Source organism: Rhagoletis pomonella, unplaced genomic scaffold (genome assembly GCF_013731165.1).
Source record: "Rhagoletis pomonella isolate Grant_MI unplaced genomic scaffold, Rhpom_1.0 Rhpom_scaffold_00006, whole genome shotgun sequence".
NCBI classification, from domain to species: Eukaryota; Metazoa; Arthropoda; class Insecta; order Diptera; family Tephritidae; genus Rhagoletis; species Rhagoletis pomonella.
Window position 1 is genome coordinate 6,791,023 of NW_023458560.1, and position 7,936 is coordinate 6,798,958.

General features: G+C 34.4%; 2 long non-coding RNA genes across 2 annotated transcripts; both read left to right on the top strand.

Moving 5' to 3' along the window:
• The first annotated feature begins 1,782 nt into the window (after positions 1-1,782).
• Positions 1,783-3,213, top strand: LOC118740350. Its single transcript, XR_004993120.1, has 4 exons — positions 1,783-2,010; positions 2,073-2,331; positions 2,391-2,954; positions 3,014-3,213. It is a non-coding gene; the product is annotated as an uncharacterized LOC118740350 (long non-coding RNA).
• A 1,762-nt stretch (positions 3,214-4,975) lies between these two features.
• On the top strand, positions 4,976-7,157 carry LOC118740351. The gene is made up of 4 exons (XR_004993121.1): positions 4,976-5,541; positions 5,602-5,755; positions 5,968-6,243; positions 6,678-7,157. It is a non-coding gene; the product is annotated as an uncharacterized LOC118740351 (long non-coding RNA).
• The last annotated feature ends 779 nt before the right edge of the window (positions 7,158-7,936 follow it).

The window sequence follows — 7,936 nt, forward strand, 5'->3', positions numbered from 1 at the left end:
ACCAATAGAGAGGACTGTCACCGAGATGAGCTCGTTTTTTTTAAGATAGGCCTTCAATTGAGCTTTTATTTCACATTTTTTAATGTCTCCTGATTCTACATCCGAGCCTTCGCTTTCGCTGGAGGAATCTAACACCCTTATTCTAGAACTCAAATTTTCGTAACTCGCAATTCGTAGCTACGTTACGGAAAACGAAAAATCTACATGCTGCAACCCTTGCGGAATCATGTGCAGCATTGCCAGCTGTCAGTTGTTTTTCAAAGACAGCTGAATGAAAGAAAACAAAGTGGAAAGGAATTAAACACTCATCAAGTGCTTAATTATCAAGAATGATAGAGAAAAAGATTAGGCAATGCGCATGTCTGCTTGCAATCAGCTGTTTTGAAGACGTCACGGTTGACACCTGAAATTCGCCCGCGCTTTTCGGTTGTATTATTCAAAAGAAAAATTTGTTAAAATGCGTTGCTCAGTATACTGTTGTGATAATAACAATAATAACAAGTAAAAAAGTCTAAGTTCGGGCGGGGCCGAACATTAAATACCCGGCGCAAGTATTAAATATATGTTTTATCACCTTTCCGAAACCTACTGCTAGATGGTAAGCCGGGGTGTATCAATTTTGAGTAAATTAGCGTCCTTAAATTTCGAAATATTGAAGTTTCAAGCAATTCTGAAATATACCGTTATATGAAAAGCGACCGTAATTTTAGTCCGATTTAAATAATTTTCAACGTTCAACGTGGCAAGCACAATAACCACACCGAGTTTGGTACAAATTGGTAGAATGGTTACCGATATACCTATATGTGATCATAAGTGGGCGGTGCCACGCCCATTTTCCAAAATTTTACCATTAACGTATTTCTTGGTAAAGAATTGTTGCAAGCATCAATTTTAAATAAATTGGCTTCAATATTTACTGATTTATCGAAGATTTTGTATTTCTCTAAATTACCGTTATATGGGATGTGGGCGTGGTTATCGTCCGATTTTAAAAATTTTCGGCGATTTTTTATGCTGTAACAAGACTAACAACTGTGCCAAGTTTGGAAGAAATTAGTGCAGCGAGTACCGAGATATACACATGTAACCATATGTGGGCGTGGCTACGCCCATTTTCCAAAAATTTACAACACTCTTAGTTTTCGTCTAAAAATTGTTGTAAATATTAATTTTGAGTGAATAATCTTCAATAGTTACTAAAATATCGCAGTTTTCGTATTTCCGAAAATTACCGTTATATGGGATGTGGGCGTGGTTATTGTCCGATTTTTTTAATTTTCGGCCATTTAGGATGCTGTATCAAGGCCAACAACTGTGCCAAGTTTGGAAGAAATTGGTGCAGCGGTTACCAACATATACACATGTAACCATAAGTGGGCGTGGCTACTCCCATTTTCCAAAAATTTATATTACTCTTATTTTTCTTCTAAAAGTTATTGTAAATATCAATTTTGAGTGAATTATCTTCAGTAGTTACTAAAATATCGCAGTTTTCGTATTTCTGGAAATTACCGTTATATAGGAAGTGGGCGTGGTTACAGTCCGATTTCGCCCATTTTCAATATCAACCTACCTTGGATTAAGGGAAACCTACATACCAAATTTCGTTGAGATATCTCAATTTTTGCTCGAGTCATCGTTTACACGGACAGACGGACAGACGGACAGACGGACAGACGGACGGACAGACAGACATGGCTTAATCGATTTCTTTTTTCATCCTGATCATTTATGTATACATTTGTCTAGATCTATCTCGATTCGTTTTGGCTGTTACAAACAACCGTTATGTGAACAAAATTAATATACCCTTGTGCACAAGTGCGCTCGGGTATAAAAAAGGCGAAAATAAATGTAGATTTTTCCATTTTCCTAAGGATAAAGTCCTCGCAAAAAAGTGGATTCATTTCTGTCGTCGGGAAGACAAAATCAATGTAAAAAATGCGTGCATATGTGAAGTTCACTTTTCACCAGGAGATTTCGAAAGGAATTTGCAGTTTGAAATGGGTAAGAAGAGAAACGATATTGTAGTGACTTTATTTTATAAAACATATCAAATATTATTTTAGGTTTATGCTCCAGAAATCCTACAAAGCTGCTAACCAGTGCGTTTCCGACCATTTTATCAACGGGCTCAAAGAAGACTGATGAGCGTCAGGAAAGAATTGAGTCTCGCTCAAGGAAGCAACTTGTATCAACCCTGTTAAACAATCCAGTTAGTTTTGTTGAAGAAATGTGAACTGAGCATGATGAAGAAGCACTACAACCCATGCTGGAAGAAGTCGTTGACGAGAAAGAGGAAAGAATTCAACAATTGGAAGTGAAAATGTGAGTTGGATAATTGAAACCAATGTTAAGTAATGTACATGATTATATGAACATTGTAGAGAAAAACTAAAGAAGAGTATCTCAACTTTGAACAAAAATAACCTTAAGCAGTCGGCGGAGATAAAACGCCTAAGGATTTGTATCGAAACTTCGGAATTTCACCGTGCAAATTTGGAAGAAAAGCTCGGTTGCATTTTCACTAAAGGTCAGGTAAGTACCGCTACTCTATGAATAATTTTACACACAATACTACATAGTTTCTTACTCGCAAATTGAAAAATTGAAAAGTGGAAACAAGCGGTTGAACTGGAAAGAGGAGGACATTGCCAAGTCCATTACGCTGTATTCAGCGAGTCCAAAAGCATATAAGCTTTTGAAAAGAAATAATTTTCCCTTACCAGCTGTTCGAACTCTTCAATGGTGGTCGAAAAAAATTGATATATCTCCAGGTATCATAGAGCCCGTGACGAAATTATTGACGGCAGCAACTGAGTTAACACAAGCGCAAAAAACTTGCGCACTCAGTTTTGATGAGATGAAAGTGCGAAGGGCTTTCTGCTACGACAGATCATCTGATGCCACATTACCTCCTGTTAATTACGTCCAAGTTGCAATGTTGAGAGGTACATATCTAAAATTCCAGCATTTTATCTAATTAATGTCAATCTTTATTTTCTTTCAGGTTTAATATGTAAATGGAAGCAGCCTGTATTTTATGAGTATGACTGCAAAATGACAAAAAATATACTTTGGCACATTTTATCAACAGGGGTATTCCATGAGTAAGTGAAACTTTGTGTCCAATTGTAGAGTAGCTTATTGAACATGGAATGCTTGATGAATCAATGCTCAATACCTGAAATTAACGTTTTTTCGAAAAAAAATTTATTTATATTATTTTATTACACTGTAAATACACTCAAAACTTCAACATTAGAAAAGTAGTTGAAAACGACAACATATTTTAATATAGAAGGCTCTGCAAAATCAAGTATTCACAAAGTTATTATTTTTTTGAAGGGGGGAATAAATGTCTCGATCTTTCTGCGCCCCGAAGAAGCAATATGGCATTGAAGAAAAATAGGCATTTAAATTATATAATAGGATAAAATCACTACGGTTTAGCATGTCCAACCCGTGACTAAAAAGTTTTAAACTTCGTATTGCTTAGTTACTACTTTAGGGAGTTTTCTATAATTTCATAACTAGAGTGTGTTTATAATAAGCAGCCCTATTTCATTTCTTTTATTATATTATAAGTACCTACTTAAGAGATTTTGAAACGTTTTATCGTGTCCCGCCCGTGACAATCATTTATAATTTTTTTCTAATGATGCCTAACAATAAAAAAATAAGTTTAACGTTTCAAACCTATGTTTAATGCCACAAAACTCTGAAGTACAGGTTGACTAAACACCATAATACTGTTGGTGGGCTAAGCGATGTAGTAAAAAATTTCGCGTGGCCAGCTCGAAAAGTCAAGATAAGCATTACTATCTTAGAGACGCCAGAGAATTCTATGATGAGGGTTGCTTAACAACAATTAAAAGTCAATATTAACAATTACCTGAAAAGTTCCAACCAAGAAAATCTAGAAGTTCGCGAAACTTATAAATTCAATCCAATAAATAGCCTTTAAGTGACAAAGATATACATATGTATCTGCTTACAAGTATTCTAATGCAGATAACTTTTCGGATTAGACATCGATACACAAGATCTTTTCTGACGTTCTATGGTTTTAAGGAATAGCTAAATTTGAGCATGATTTGTCCATGAAATCAGTTTCCAAAAATAACTCAACTCGAGCCACTCTTAAGCCGGTTACTCAATGTCTGGTCAACACTAACAGCAGGTTAGACATCTCTATCGACGTGATAACAGTAGTCGATATACATGTTTAGCCTGTAGTTAGTATTAGTCAGACATACATAGCTATTCTAAACAAACTTGAAAATCATTAAGGCACATTCGAAATTTCGTTGCAATCAAATGCACCGTGCAGAAGTGCATTAGGAAAATGCATATAAAATTTCATGCGTTTGCAAATAATCCTTTCTTCCATGCATTTTAATACATCAATCTGGCGACTTCTAGCTTTCGTTTGGTATAACTATTGCCCCTAAAATAGATCCTGGGGTCAGCAGTATATCGTGCGTCTTACAATGACTCCACTGTCATAAAAGTAGGTCAATTGATCTTGTATTTGACCTCTAACATTTATCATACCTAATCTCTTTGATATGGATCTCACTAGAAGCTTCCTTTCATGAAGAAAATCGTACGTGTCCCACCCGTGACAAAAGTTGTCCCACCCGTGACAGGAGAATTTTGAATTTTTTAATAATAAACAAATAATTCTTATTATGGTTTGTGCTTTGTTGGGATTGCTGGTTCTTTTCTGTATAGTAAAACATCTAATCCAGATAGAAATGTTAAGTAAATTCACAGACTTTCCTTAAAATATATGTTCTCCAAAAAGCAGTGTCTTTTCTTTGTCCTACCCGTGACGGAAGAAACAGCTCAGAATTTTCCAATATAAAATCAAGTTGGAATATTTTTCGTATTTGGTAATAACTCGTATATTAGTGAACTAGGTGTAGCTTTATCAAAATGTAGAATTGCTTAGTACTTTATACTTAAATTAAAAAAGAAAAACTATTTTTGCTGTACAAATGTCCCACCCGTGACGATGGAATACCCCAACAGTCAAAAAATGTGGATACGATGTTGTGGCCATTGTTAGCGATTTGGGTGGAAGTAACAGAGCACTATACAATGAGCTTGAAGTGGATATGCAGAAGCCTTGATATATTTAGACATAGTTCTAAAATTCCGAAAATACATATTAATACTTTTGTTTCTTCTTTTACAGGTTTTCACATGAAGGGGACAGAATTGTAGTTTTTGCTGATGTTCCCCATTTAATCAAACTGCAAAGGAATCATTTTGTTGATCACGGATTCCTCATAAATGGAAAAGTAATTAAAAAGGACATCATTTTCAAACTTTTGCGTTTACTTCCAGTGATCTGTCAATCACCCACAAAATTTCAAAAATCATTTGCTTGTTACGGGAGCAGAAAGGCAAAAGGTTAAACTAGCTACAAAATTATTCTCGCACACCATTGCTCAAGCCATATCACGAGAAGCTAGTTTGGGCTTATTAGAGGACGAGAATTGGGAAGAATGCTTTAAACTTTTTAAAATTGTGAGTAGTAACGAGTATTTTAATTTTTAAAAATACACATTTAAAACATTTACTTTGTAGACGAATGACTGGTTTGACTTAATGAATGTCAGAGTGCCCAAAGAAGGAGTAAGGGAGCGACTACATGCCTATGGTTTGGCTTTAAATACCCAGAATAATACATACATATGTATATATGACTTACATTGTAATACTTAGATTTTTGTCCAAAAAGGTTATTGGTTTGAATTTTAATTTAAATGTATTTCTTATTTGTTTTATTATATTCAGTCTTATCGCCAATCCCATGTGAATAAATCGTTCCTATAATTTATAAGGCAAAACAAAAACAAATTGAGAAAAATTTGTTTTTGTCTTGCTTTATAAATGTTGGGAATATTTGTTCACATGGAATTCCCGATAAGGCCGATAATATTTTATTTTCAGGTATCCTTCAAAGTAACAATGCGTTGAAATTACTTTTGTCTGATAAATACAAAATCGACTACATATTGACGTATCGCCTAAATCAAGATGTTTTGGAAATTTTTTTTGGCATTATTAGATCGAAAAGAGAGCTTCACGACCACCCTGACCACCAAGAGTTTAAATATAGGCTGCGGTCATACATACTTGGGCACAACAAAGGTGTATTGTCTGAAGGAGGGAACGTTGAGGTCGACGACACCCCAGACTTAGAAGGGAATTATTTATCTCTAACCGGTAAATAAACTTACAAAATACTAATATATCTTGTCTTGTTTTGTATAGGTCGTCGCTACCATGTCAAACTATCGAATGTGCAAAAATGCTTTTTCTATTTGATACCTTGCGCAAGCGTTTAGAATAAGTAAGTTGGCAAATCGTCGAATTTCTAATTTTCTTAGAAGCAGAGAATACTGTTTTTAACAAAGTGTCGAATCCCACACTTTTAGTTTGGCATGGTAGCGACGATGTGTGCACTGACAAACAATATTGTCGTTAAAAATCTCATACTAAAAGAAGGAAGTTAAAAATATATATATTAGCATCCTGTTTCCAGTTGAAACAACTACATGTAGTCTTTAGAATAACATAAAGGTTAACTGAGATACATTGAATTAAAAAATAAGTCATTTCGTTTATCTATACATATGTTTATGTTTATATATTCTTAGGTAACATGTTACAACGGGTCTCAGTTGAGATGAACTCCACTGATGTATCTGAGCAAAGTGAAGATTTAGAAGTCCTGAACATCGACGGTTTGGAGAATTTGGCAGGATACATCTGCCACAAACTTGGAAAAGATAATCCGGAAATCTGCATGAATCCAGAAACTGATTCGTCATATACTTGGGTGAATCATGTTTCTGAAGGAGGACTTTCAAAGCCAACTGATATGTTGATGGAGCATATGAAAGCACTGCTAGCAGTTTTTGATGAGGTGAATGGCAGTGAATTGTATATATGTAAAGATTATCTTAAGAAACACTTAGACCTAAGTAGTCATGTAAATTGTAGTCAAAAAGTAAAAGAACTGTTTTTTAGAGCTAGAATGTATTTCAGAATCCGATCACTAAATAAGTCTATTGTAGAAAATCAATACAGTAAAAAGCGTAAATTGAATAAAACAGTAACTTGAATTCCCAAACTTAAACTATTTTTTATTGATAAGGCACTTGTTTTGATTGTATACAATTTCTCATGGCATTTATTTACAGCATTGTATTCTTCATGATACAAATATTTAAAGGTAAAAATGAAAACCAACAAATGAAATGACGGCGAGAGAAATTTTAAAAATGCTAGCAAACGTCAGAATTTCTAAAGCTGGCTCTCAGCGGTTGTAGCTTATAAATATTTTTATCATGGTATTCTTGAAGCATACGAGGACTAACCGATAGTTCCCAACAGATATTTAGGTTAGAGAATGATTAGAAAACTATTTGAATTCTAATGTGTTTCACTAAGGTAGAAGGTTATAAGACGATTGAATAAACTCATTAAATAACACTCATTATAGCACTCTACAAAAAGGAGCCTTCGTTCTCGATATCGACCAAAAGGTTAGATAAGTAATTGTATTCTAACGTTGAAAACTAATTGGATTATAATGTCTTGTGTTTTCTAATCGAATTCTAACATAGTTCTCTAACCTTCGAGGAACATTAGTGAACTACATAAGAATTCTAATATAAAACCAAATGTTTCTCCAATATATAAATTATATTCAGAGTTTGAATCACATTCATAGGGCCACTTAAATATTTATTTTTTTGTTTTTTATTCACATCCCTGCCAGCATTTTCTATTGCGGAAGTTACTTAGTGAAATCCGGGCGATAGGCGATAAAATTCTCTTCCAATGGCTGGCAGGGATATGTCAAAGAAAAAACGCTATTTAATGCAGATTTAATAGTCATTCATATAATGTC